This window comes from Mesoplodon mirus (assembly GCF_964341445.2).
Source record: "Mesoplodon mirus genome assembly, contig: HAP1_SCAFFOLD_34, whole genome shotgun sequence".
Classification (NCBI taxonomy): domain Eukaryota; kingdom Metazoa; phylum Chordata; class Mammalia; order Artiodactyla; family Ziphiidae; genus Mesoplodon; species Mesoplodon mirus.
The window spans coordinates 3,607,551-3,621,828 of NW_028295813.1; positions in this window are offsets into that span (position 1 = coordinate 3,607,551).

Here is a 14,278-nt window from a genome sequence, read left to right on the forward strand (position 1 = left end):
TTTGTACGTTAATTCAGGGACCTAATTAAAGAAAGCACAGACTACTGGTCAGAGCATCTAGACTGGCAAAAACCTTCAGCCTAACGTCAGCGAACAAATGTGGGGTGGGTGAAACCTGCCACCACAGCATCTTTGTGCATTTCTTTCCTGGACCCTTAAAGGTCATTAGAATCTATAACACTTCCAATGCTGGTGCTCAGGCGGACGAGAAGTGAGGCAGGAGGCTTTGGAACAATCAACCTCACCTGGAGGCTGGTGGGGAGACGTTTTGCCCCTCCCCCAAGGTATCAGGGCTGCCACCACAGCATGAAGCAGTTACAAAAGAGGGCTCTGCACCCTCAACACCCCAGGAATGAGGAACGGAACAAAAAGCAGAGGAGGTGTTTGTCTCTGGCAACGTTCATTAAAAATTCCTGGGAGATAAAAAGAGAATCTGGGCAATAAAATAAAGTCTAACCTGTTTTTCCTTTGTGCTTTGTATAATTTCACGTGCTCCTAGGGTTCCGCATGCAGAGGTCCCACACCCAGCACTTCAGACCCGATTTCCTAGTGCAGAATGGCTGGGTCGACACCTCAGCTAGCGGAGTCCCATGCAGACTCCACGGCATAGAGCCTGAGCTGCAGCCAACCCAGCCCTCGAGAGCTCCATCCCCTACCTCCCACTGACGCTGCTGGGATCCCTACACAGTAGCCCAGCCCACAGCCCGTGGGGGAGTGCACGCTCTCACCTCTCCATTCGGTTTTCAAAATAATGTTTCCTTTGCTTCTGAACCAAAGTCAGTCTTGATCTGTTGGCTCCAATGACACTGGGCTCGGGGACTCCTGTTGGGGTACACTCTGGAAGATCAGTAACAGAAATTGAGAACATTGTAACTTCAATGAACAGGTGTGTGAGCCAAACTGTAGTTAACATAGAGCAGTGTATAATGCTCGGGTAAAATAACATTTTTCTAAGACTTACATTTGATAATTCCATCACTTTACTATAAGCAAGTTCAGTGAAGACGTCTGTCTTATTTGTCAGGTCAACATTAGAGAAATGAAGTGATTTATTTCCATGGTTGTACATCGAATACTCTTGGCTGAAACTTCAATTTGTTTTGAATGCTTTTCCATTGAAAAGGATACCTCTCTTTCAGCTCCCCCATTCCTGAGAAGTATAAAATCTTATAATTTATTATTACCAAACGGGAAAGGTCGGAAAAGGGATAAATTAACAGTTTGGGATTAACACATACACACTGCTATGTATAAAATAGATCATCAACAAGGAACTACTGTATAGCAGAGGGAACTACACTGAATATTTTGCAATAACATATAAGGGGAAATAATCTGAAAAAGAATCGATATTTTTATTGACATCATCTATCAATGACAGATAAAAGGTAACCTAAGCAAGGCCGATGGTGAGCGCTTCTGAACCTGAAGATTTCAATCATCTAAAGTTTGGGCTCTGCCTATTTCCCAAGGCCCTTAATGGACATACGTGTAGCCATAGCTTAAAAATTCCACAGTTTGGGGTTCGGGGAGGCACTGATTTGGAAAAATCCCTGGTGTTCTCCTTCCATGCACGGGACCCTTCCTACAGCTAAAACATGCCTGTCACACCTAGAGGATGGTACAACATTTGATCGGAAAGAGTTTGGAAAAGGCACCTCATCTCCTCATCGCCTGGTGCACGGGTTCACCCCTCCAGCATCTTTGCTGACAATCTCCTTACTTGGGGATATCAGCACCATCAACATCCTGTTGCACACAGTTTGGAATTTGTCCAGAGGATGAAGCGGAAGGATGAGAAAAATTTAGAGACAAGTCTTAGTTGTTCAGACAGGCAAATGCCACTCTAATTTCCTATCTGGAAGACAAATTCATCAAAGGCTAGAATTGCCCACGGAAAGAGAATAGGGCTAGAGGAAATCCCGCTGTTTTGTGTCCAGTTTCCAAAAACACAAGTTGAAAAATGGAACTCGGGGGCAATAAAATTCATGAAACTGCAGAGTTGAAAATATCTATTGTCGAAAAATGTCTTGAGGTAAGTCACAGAAAATGACTTGCAAGCAAGGGGGTGTGGCAGGAAACAGATTTGAAGAGGTAGAAAGGACTCCCCATTAAAGCACAAGAAAAGGGGCTGAACATTGCCAATGATGCAGTTGGCCCAAAAGGGCGTATGCATTTTTTTCTGAATATATTCAAGTAAAGGCCATACACACTTTTTATCCAACCAAACAGTTGGGCACTGGAAATCAATACTACAAAATGCATCACTTCACATCAGTCAGAAGGGCCATCCACATAAAGTGTAAACACCAGAAATGCAGGACAGGGTGAGGAGAAAAGGGAGCCCTGTGAGGCTGATAGTGGAAATGTAATTTGCCAACGGCCACTCTGGAGAAGTGTATTGTGTTTGCTAAAACATCTGAAAACTGAGCTACAGAGCATAGGGCACTTGCACTCATGGGCGTGTACCTTGGGAAAAACAAAAAATGACAGAAAACAGGCACTCCAACGTTTTCCACCTCACTGTTAAAAAGGGCCTCCACTTGGATATAAACTAAATGTCCCTGGAAGGATAAAATGGATAAAAGAGATGGGGTACTTATGTAGAGTGGAATATTACTCATCCAGAAATCAATGAAATAAGGCCAATTGGAACAACTCTGGAGGAGTTACATACGATCATTCTAAGTGACACATGTCAGAAAGAAAAAGACACATATCATAAGATGTCACTTAAATGTGGAATCAAAAATGGCTACACATGAAATAAACTACAAAACAGAAACATAGTCAAATATGTAGAAAATAGACATAAGGCTGCTAAATGGGAAAGGTGGGGAATGGTGAGGTATTATCCAGGAGTTTGAAATTAGCAAAGATACGATTCCAAGTACCAAACTGAATAACTGGCAAGGCCTACACGGTACCTCAAAGAACTGCACTCAGTCCACTCAAGTCACTGGAAAATAAGACATATGACTCGTAGGCATCTGAGAAAGAATTTATTGCTGTCACACAGTACATGAATCAAGTGGATGTACAGCAGCAAAAAACAGAGGTTTGAAAATCAGCTGTAACCAATATAAAATTAAATTTAAAAATATTTATAAAAACAGTGAGAGACAAAAATTCTTACAACTTTTGTTGAAGGGCTACGATGTAACATGGATTGAACACATGTAGACCCACAGCAGGATGATATATAAGGCTGGAATCTATGCACGCTGAGAGATGTTAGAGAGGCTGGGTGAGGAAATACAGACCTTTTAAAGTAATACTGCCTGGTACCCATTCCATGGGTCCCAAATCTGAAGTTTCAAGGGAATCTTCTGACAGGGAAATCATGCTGGGAAACCGAGATGAATGTACACCGTGTGCTCAGGAGAGGTGTCTAAAATGCACCTCATTTTTGATCTCCTGGTGCTGGGGTTCGCCATTCCACCCACATTACTAACAATCTCCCCACTTGGAGAATCAGCACCTTTAACCTCCTGTTTCACACAGTTTGCAATTTTTGAAGAGGATAAATGGAAAGAGGAGGAACCAGTGAGAGATTAGCTGTAGGAGTTTTGACAGGCACATGTCACTCTAATATCCCTTTAGGAAGAAGAATTAACCAAAGGCTCAGCCTGCCTCCCCAGAACAAGAATAGGGCCGGAATCAATCCAATGGTTTGGCGGCCAGCTCACAAAAAAAGCGAGTTGCAAAATGGAGCTCAGGAGCAGACAATTCAAAGACCTGCAAAGATATAAATGATAACCAACGTCCAAAAATATATTCAGGTAAGGCAACGAAGAGGTTCTGAATGAAAGGCAGAATTGCAGGAAACATTTTTCAAAAGGTAGATTGTACTCACATTTAAAGCATATGAAAAGCAGCAGAATTTCTAAAATGATGCAGTTGGGCAAAAGGGTGTATGCGTTTGTTTTGTGAATATCTTCAGGAAAAAAACACATACAGAGTTTTTGGCCAAACAAGCAAGAGGGAAATGCAAATCCGCACAATAAAGAAGTCTCAATTTCCACTGCTCAGAAAGTCCATCAAAAAAATGTGTACAAATCAAAAATGCAGGAGAGGCCATGGAAAACAGGGAGACTAGTCACGCTGATGGGTGGGGTATAAATATCCAAGAGCTACTCTGAAGAAGTGTATGCTGTTTCCTAAAACATCTAAAATACAAAGCCCCCGAGCAAAGGGGACTTCAACTCATGGACATATAACTTGGGAAGACTAAATATCAACAAGACACAGGCACCCCAAAGTTTAGGGCTGCTCTGCATACAAGAACCTCAACTTCGGTACACCTAAAGTATCCCCGGAAAAAGAGAAATGCATAAAGAACTTGTGGTAATTTTGTACAATGGAATATCACTCAGACGTGAAATCAATGTCATAAGGCCAGTAGCAGCATAATGAGAGGGTTTAGGTATGATGATTCTAAGGGAAATTAGTCACACAGAAAAAAGAATCTTATCATAAGATATCACTTACAGAGGGAATGTCAACATCACAACACATGAACTGAATTAGGAAAGAGAGCAGCGTCTCACATTTAGAAAACACGCTTATGCCTCCTTAAGGGGAAAGGAGAGGTGGGGTGATGCATAAAACCAGAGTTTGATATTAGCACAGGTACCATTCCATAAACCAAATACAGAATAGACAAGACCTACACCTTCCTCAGTGAACGGGACTCAAAACCCCTATTCCCCACAGAGGAATATATCTGATTAGTAAGAATCTTAAAACCTATGTACTGATATGCCTCTGTAAGGGAATCAAGTGTGTCTAGACCGGCATAAACACGTCAGTGAAAATCAGCTCAACCCCATTATAAAAATGAATTTCAAAAACAAAACAAAAAACAGCAAAATTCTTACACAATTCCTTCAGGGCTTCTGATGAAACCTAGAATGACCCTATCTGCAAAGACAGCTGGATGAGACATAAGGCTGGACACTTGGGACTGAGAGGACTGGTGAGATTGGGAGAGAAAATGCAGACCCTTTAAAGTAGTAATGCATGCCACCATTCCATGGGTCCCAAATTTCCAGGTAGAAGGGAATATCACTACAGTTATAACATGTATGGGAAACCTAGAGAATGGACACCCTGTGATGGTGAAAGGTTTCTGAAAGTCTCCTACTTTTTCCTCTCCTTGTGCTACAGTTTGGCATTCCAACAACTTTACTATCAATCTCCCAACTTAGGAGAGTCATCCCCTATAACCTCCTGGTTCGCACAGTTTGCTAATTGTGCAGAGGATGAAAGGGAAGAGGGAGAACAAATCAGAGAGTAGATGTAGGCCTTTGGACGGACACATGTCACTCTAAATTCCCGTCAGGAAGAAGAATTAACCAAAGCCTCAGCCACCCACAGGGAACCAGTATAGCCCACCCTGGAACCAGTATAGTTCCTGAAGCAAAATTGTGGATTTGCGGTCAGCTCCCAAAAATGGTATTTGAAAATTGGAGCTCAGGGGCAAGGCAAATCAAAAACCTGCAGAGTTATAAAGGACTACTCTCTTCCAAAAATCTGTTGAGGGAAGGCAAAAAAGCGGACTTGAAAATGAGGCAGAATTGCACAAAACATATTTCAAGAGGTAAATTGGAATCACCTTTAAAGCACAGGAAAGGCATCACAACTTCGAGAATGATGCACTTGGCCAAAAACAGCGTATGACTTTTCTCCTGAATATATTCAGGAGAAAAGGCATAGGCCCTTTTTGGCCAATCAAGCAAGTGCGCAATGCAAATCCACACTACAAAGAATTGTCACTTCCCACCGTTCAAAAAGGACATCCGAAAATCTGTAAAAACCAGAAAGGCAAGATAGAGGTGACAAGGGCATAAAGCAATATGATCCCAAGGGTCATGGAGGATTGTGATGACAAGCGCATGGAGCGTTGTGATGACAAGATTATGTATCATTTTGCTGTCAAAGGCATTGTGATGACAAGGTTCATGGAGCACTGTGATGACAAGCGTCATGGAGCATTGTGATTACAGGGTTCATGGAGCATTGGGATGACAAGGGCATGGAGCATTTTGATGACAAGATTCCGGGATCATTGTGTTGTCAGGGTTCATGGAGCGTTGTGATGACAGTGGTCATGGAGCATTGTGATGACAGAGGTCATGGAACATTGTGATGAGAACGTCATGGAGCATTGGGCTGAAAATGTTCATGGAGTATTGTGATGACAGGGGTCAAGGAGCATTGTGATGACAAGGTACTGGAGCACTGTGATGAGAAGTCCATGGAGCCATGTGATGACAAGTCTCATGGAGCATTCTGATGAAAAGGGTCATGGATCATTGTGATTACAGGGGTCTTGGAGCATTGTGATGACAAGGGCATGGAACATTGGGATGAGAATGTCATGGAGCGTTCTGATGACATGCATCATGGAGCTTTGTGATGACAAGGGCATGGAACATTGTGATTACAGGGCTCTTGGAGCATAGTGATGACAAGGGCAGTGAAGAATGGGATGAGAATGTCATGGAGCGTTCTGATGACGTGTATCATGGAGCTTTGTGAGGACAAGGGCATGGAACATTGTGATTACAGGGGCCTTGGAGCACTGTGAGGGAAAGGGCATGTAACATTGAGATGAAAAAGGCATGGAGCCTTGTCATGACAGGGTTCAAGGAGCATACTGATGACAAGTGTCAGGGACCATTGTGATGACAAGGGTATTGAGCACTGTGATGACAAATGTCATGGAGCATTGTGATTAGAAGACCATGGATACTTGTGATGACGAGCGTTATGTGGAGCTCTGATAATAGGTGTTATGGAATATTGTGATCACAAGGATTTGGAGCATTGTGATGACAGAGGACATAGAGCATTTTGATTTCATTGTGATGACAATAGCATGAAGCATTATGATGATGCGCATTTGGTGCATTGTGATGACAGCGTTCATGGAGCATTGAGATGAAAAGGGGCATGGAGCATTATGATTACAGGAGTCTTGGATCATTGTGATGAAAAGGGCATGGGACATTGGTCTGAAATGTTTCATGGATTATTGTGATGAGAGGGGGCAAGGAGCATTTTAATAACAAGGGAACGGAACACTGTGATACATGGTTCATGGAGGATTGTAATGAGAAGCGCATGGAGCATTGTGAGAAGAATGGCATCGAGCATTGCGATGAAATGCATCATGGATCGTGTGATGACAAGGGCTTTGAACAATGTGATGAGAGGTTTTTGGAGCCTTGTGATGACAATGGCATGGAGCATTGTGATGCCAAGGGTCATGGAGTTTTGTGATGACAAAGGTCATGGAGCATTTTGATGACAAGGGTGTGGTGCATTCTCTTGTGATGGGCAGGGAGCATTGTGATGACAGGGTCATGGAGCAATTTGATGAAAAGTGTCATGGAACATTTTGATGACAGGGGTTATGGAACATTGTGATGTCAGGAGTCATGGAACATTTTCATGACAGTGTTGTTGACCATTGTGATGACAGGGGAGTGGGTGTATTGTGATGACTAGTGAGGGAACATTTTGATATCATTCGTGAGAGAGCATTTTGATAAGAAGTGTATGGAGCATTGTGAGGACAAGTTTTATGGAGCATTGTGATGACAAGCTTGTGGAGCACTGTGATGACAAGCACATGGCGCATTGTGATGACATGGGTCATGGAGCAATGTGATGACAAGGGTCACCGAGCATTGTGATGAAAATTTCATGGAGCATTTTGGTGACAAAGGTCACAGAGCCTTGTGATGACGAGGGAATGGATCATTGTGATGACAAAGGTCATGAAGCATTGTGATGACTGGAGTCACGGAGCATTGTGATGACAGGGGTCATAGAGCTTTGTGATGAAAAGGCAATGAGCATTGTGATGACAGGGGCATGGAGCATTGGCCTGACATATTTCGTGGATTATTGTGATGACAGTGGGCATGGTGCAATGTGATGACAAAGGCATGGAGCATTGTGATGAGAAGGTCATGGAGTATTTTGAAAACAGGTCTCAGGGAGCATTGTGATGACATATGTCATGGTCCATTGCGATGACAATGGAATGGAATATTGTGATGCCAAGTGTCATGGAGGATTGTGATGACAAATGTAATGGAGCATTTTGATGACAAGGGCTTGGAGCATTGTGATGACAATGGACATGCAGCATTGTGATGACAAGGGCATGGAGCGTTGTGATGACAAGGGCCATTGAGAATTTTGATGACAAGTTCATGAAGCATTGTGATGAGAAGCACATGGAGCTTCCTATGACAGCGGTCATGGAGCATTGTGATGAAAAGTGCATACAGAATTGTGATGACAAATCATGTAACACGGTGATGAGAAGTGTCATGGAGCATAGTGATGCCAAGAACGAGGAGAATTGTGATGACAGGGGACATGGAGCATTGTGGTGACCAGGGCATGGAGCATTGTGATGGCAAGACCGTGGAGCTTTGTGATGAGAAGACCATAGATAATTGTGATGACGAGCGACATGGAGCACTGTAATGGCAAGGGGAATGGAGCATTGTGATGAGAGTGGCCATGGAGCATTGTGATGACAAGGGTCATGGAGCATTTTGATGACAAGGGCGTGGAGAATTGTGATGAGAAGACGATGGATAATTGTGATGACGAGCGTCATGGAGCACAGTAATGACAAGGGGTATGGAGCATTGTGATGACAGTGGCCATGGAGCATTGTGATGACAAGTGTCATGGAGCATTCTGATGGCAAGCTTGTGGAGTATTGTGACGAAAATGGCATGGAGCATTGTGATGAAAAGGGCATGGAGCATTGTGATAAAAAAGGCATGAAGCCATTTCATGAGAGGTTTCAAGGAGCATTCTGACGACAAGTGTCAGGGAACATTGTGATGACAAGTGTATTGAGAATGGTGATGAAAAAGATCATGGAGCATTTTGACGAAAAGGGCATGGAGTATTGTGATGACAGGCATCATGGAGCGTTGTGATGACAAGTGTTATGGAACATTGTGATCACAAAGGTTTGGAGCATTGTGATGATAGAAGTCATGGATAATTTTGTTTTCAAGGAGCATGCAGCATTGGGATGACAAGGGCATGAAGCAAAGTGATCCCAAGGTTCATGGAGGATTGTGATGACAATGGTAATGGAGTATTGTGATGACAAGCAAATGGAGCATTGTGATGACAAGGTTATGTAGCATTTTGCTGACACAGGCATGGAGCATTGTGATGATAAGGGTCATGGAGCACTGTGATGAGAAGCATCACGGATCATTGTGATTACAGGGGTCATGGAGCATAGGGATGGCAAGGCCATGGATCATTGTGATGACAAGTGTCATGGAGCATTGGGCTGAAAATGTTCATGGAGCATTTTGATGACTAGGGAATGGAGCATTGTGATGACAAGTGTCCCGGATCACTGTGTTGTCAGGGGTCATGGAGCGTTGTGATGACAGTGGTCATGGAGCATTGTGATGATAGGGATCATGAAGCATTGTGATGAGAAGTTCCTGGAAAATTGGACTGAAAATATTCAGGAAGTATTGTGAGGACTGAGGTCATGGAGCATTGTGATGACAAGGGAATGGAGCACTGTGATGAAAAGTTCCTGGAGCACTGTGATGAGAAGACCATGGAGCCTTGTAATAAAAAGTCTCATGGAGCATTCTGATGAAAAGGGGCATGGAGTATAGTGATTACAGTGGTCTTGGAGCATTGTGATGACAAGGGCATGGAGCACTGTGATTACTGGTGTCTTGGAGCATTGTGATGAAATTGGCATGGATCATTGTTATGAAAATGGTATGGAGTTTTGTCATGACAGGGTTCCAGGAGCATACTGATGACAAGTGTCAGGGAGCATTGTGATGACAAGTTTATAGAGCATTGTGATGACAAAGGTCATGGAGCACTGTGATGAGAAGAGCATGGATAATTGTGATGATGAGCGTCATGGGGCGTTGTGATGATAAGTGTTATAGAACATTGTGATCACAAGGATTTAGAGCATCGTGATGTGACAGATCATCGAATATTTTGATTTCATTGTGATGACAAGAGCCTGAAGCATTATGATGATGGGCATGGTGCATTTTGATGACAGGGTTCATGGAGCATTGAGATGCAAAGGGGCATGGAGCATTGTGATAAGAGGGTTCATGGAGCATTGTGATGACAATGGCATGTAACATTGAGATGCCAAGGGTCATGGAGCTTTGTGATGACAAAGGTCATGGAGCAATTTGATGACAAGGGGTGTTGCAATGTGATGAGAAGGGCAGGGAGCATTGTGATGACAGGGTCATAGAGCAATTTGATGAAAAGTGTCATGGAATATTTTGATGACAGGGGTTATGGAACACTGTGATGTCAGGGGTCATCGAACTTTGTGATGATAAGTGCATGTAGCATTGCAAAGACAGGAGCCATGGAATATTGTGATGACAGAGGTGAGGGAGTATTGTGATGAATAGTGATGTAACATTGTGATATCTGTGGTGAGAGAGCATTTTGATGAGAAGTGCATGGAGCATTGTGATGACAAGTTTTATGGAGCATTGTGATGACAAGGTTGTGGAGCATTGTTATGACAAGCACATGGCGCATTGTGATGACAAGTGTCATGGAGCATTGTGCTGAGGAAGGCATAGAGCATTGTGATGACAAGGGTCAAAGAGCATTGTGATGAAAATTTCATGGAGCAATGTGGTTAAATATTTCACAGAGACTGTGGATGACGAGGGCATGGACCATTGTGATGACAAAGGTCATGAAGCATTGTGATGAATCGATTCATGGAGCATTGTGATGCCAGGGGTCATGGAGCATTGTGATAACAAGGGCATGGAGCATTGTGATGACAAGGACAGGGAACATTGGTCTAATATGTTTCATGGATTATTGCGATGACAGTTGGAAAGGCGCATTGTGATGACAAGGACATGGAGCATTGTGATGACCAGGTCATGCATTATTGTGAAGACAGTTGTCAGGGAGCATTGTGATGACATATGTAATGGCCCATTGTGATGACAATGGCATGGAGCATTGTGATGCCAAGTGTCATGGAGGATTCTGATGACAATGGAAATGGAGCATTGTGATGACAATGGCTTGGAGCATTGTGATGACAAGGGTCAGGGAGCATTGTGCTGACAAGTGCATGGAGAATTGTGATGACAAGCGTCATGGAGCATTCGGATGACAAGCTTGTGGACTATTTTGATGACAATGGCATGGATCATTGTGATGAAAACTGCATGGGCATTGTGATAAAAAGGCATGGAGCATTTTCGTGAAAGGGTTCAAGGAGCATTCTGATGACAAGTGTCAGGGAGCATTGTGGTGACAAGTGTATTGAGAATTATGATGACAAAGTTCATGGAGCATTGTGATGAAAAAGGCATGGAGTAATGTGATGACAAGCATCTTACAGCGTTGTGATGACAAGTGCTATGGAACATTGTGATCACAAGGGTTTGGAGCATTGTGATGACAGAGGTCATGGATCATTTAGATTTCAAGGTGCATGGAGCATTGTGATGACAAGGGCATGAAGCAATGTGATCCCAAGGTTCATGGAGGACTGTGATGACAATGGGAATGGAGTATTGTGATGACAAGCGCATAGAGCATTGCAATGACAAGGTCAGATAGTATTTTGCTGACAAAGGCATGGAGCATTGTGATGAAAGGTGTCATGGAGCCCTGTGATGACAAGCGTCACGGAGCATTGTGAATACAGGGGTCATGGAGCATGGGATGACAAGGGCATGGATGATTGTGATGACAAGTGTCATGGAGCATTGGGCTGAAAATGTTCATGGAGTATTGTGATGACAGGGATCATGGAGCATTTTGATGAGAAGTTCCTGGAGCACTTTGATGAGAAGACAATGGAGACTTGTGATGACAAGTCTCATGGAGCATTTTGATGAAAAGGGACATGGAGCATTGTGATTACAGGGGTCTTGGAGCATTGTGATGACAAGGGCACGGAGCATTGTGATGAGAAGGCCATGGAGCATTCTGATGACATGCATCATTGAGCATTATGATGACAAGGGCATTGAGCATTGTGATTACAGGTGTCTTGGAGCATTGTGATTAAAATGGCATGGATCATTGTGATAAAAAGGCATGGAGACGTGTCATGACAGGGTTAATGGAGCATACTGATGACAAGTGTCAGGGAGCATTGTGATAACAAGTGTATTAAGCATTGTGATGACAAAGGTCATGGAGCATTGTGATGAGAAGACCATGGATAATTGTGATGATGAGCGTCAAGGTGTGTTGTGATGATAAGTGTTATGGAACATTGTGATCACCAGGGTTTGGAGCATTGTGATGACAGAGGTCATGGAGCATTTTGATTTCGTTGTGATGACAATAGCCTGAAGCATTATGATGATGGGCATCGTCCATTGTGATGACAGGGTTCATGGAGCATTCAGATGAAAATACGCATGAAGCATTTTAATTACAAGGGTCTTGGAGCATTGTGATGACAAGGGCATGGAGAATTTTGATGACAGGGCCATGGAACATTCTGATGACATGCGTCATGTAGCTTTTTGATGACAAGGGCATGGAGCATTTTGATTAGATGGGTCGTGGAGCATTGTGATGACAAGTGTCATGGAGCCTTGTGATGACAAGGCCGTGGAACATTGTGATGGCAGGTGTCATGGAGCATAGTTATGACAGAGGTAAAGGAGCATTGTGATGAGAAGGGCATGGAGCATTGGTCTGAAATGTTTCATGGATTATTGTGATGAGAGTGGGCATTTAGCATTGTGATGACAAGGGCATGGAACACTGTGATACATGGGTCATGGAGGATTGTAATGACAAGGGCATGGGGCATTGTGATGAGAAGGGCATCGAGCATTGTGATTACAAGTGTCATGGAGCTTTGTGATGACAAGGGCATGGAGAAATGTGATGAGAGGGTTCATGGAGCATTGTGATGACAATGACATCGAGCACTGTGATGCCAGGGGTCATGGAGCTTTGTGATGACAAAGGTCCTGGAGCATTTTGATGACATGTGCATGGTGCATTGTGATGAGAATGGCAGGGAGTATTTTGATGCCAGGGTCATGCAGCAATTTGATGAAAAGTGTATTGGAACATTTTGATGACAGGGGTTATAGAACATTGTGATGTCAGGGGTCATGGAACATTGTGATGATAAGGGGATGTAGCATTGTGATGACAGGGGTCATGGGACATTGTGATTACTGGGGTGAGGGAGTATTGTGACGACTAGTGATGAAACACTGTGATATCTCTGGTGAGAGAGCATTTTGATGAGAAGTGTATGGAGCATTGTGATTACAAGGTTTATGGAGCATTGCAATGACAAGTTTCTGTTCCGTTGTGATGAAAAGCGAATGGCACATTGTGATGAGAAGGGTCATGGAACATTTTTCAAACAAAGGCATGCAGCATTTTGATGACAATGGTCACGGAGCATTGTGATGAAAACGGCATGGGGCATTATGATTAAAATGGCATGGAGCCTTTTCGTGACAGGGTTCAAGGAGCATTCTGATGACAAGTGTCAGGGAGCATTTTGATGACAAGTGTACTGAGCATTGTGATGACTAATGTCATGGAGCATTGTGATGAAAAGGGCATGGAGTATTGTGATGACAGGCATCATGGAGCGTTGTGATGACAAGTGTTATGGAACTTTGGGATCACAATGGTTTGGAGCATTGTGATGACAGAGGTCATGGATCATTTTGATTTCAAGGAGCATGGAGCATTGTGATGACAAGGGCATGAAGCAATGTGATCCCAAGGTTCATGGAGGATTGTGATGACAATGGAAATGGAGTATTTTGATGACAAGCACATAGAGCATTGTAATGACAAGGTCATGTAGCATTTTGCTGACAAAATCATGGAGCATTGTGATGACAGGTGTCATGGAGCACTGTGATGACAAGTGTCAAGGAGCATTGTGAATACAGGGGTCATGGAGCATTGGGATGACAAGGGCATGGATCATGTTGATGTCAAGTGTCATGGAGCAGTGGGCTGAAAATGTTCATGGAGTATTGTGATGACAGGGGTCATGGAGCATTGTGATGACAGAGGTCAAGGAGAATTTTGATTTCACTGTGCTGACAATAGCCGGAAGCAATATGATGATGGGCATGATGCATTATGATGACAGGGTTCATGGAGCATTGAGATGAAAAGGGGCATGGAGCATTGTGATTACAACGGTCTTGGAGCATTGTGATGACAAGGGCATGGAGCATTTGGATGA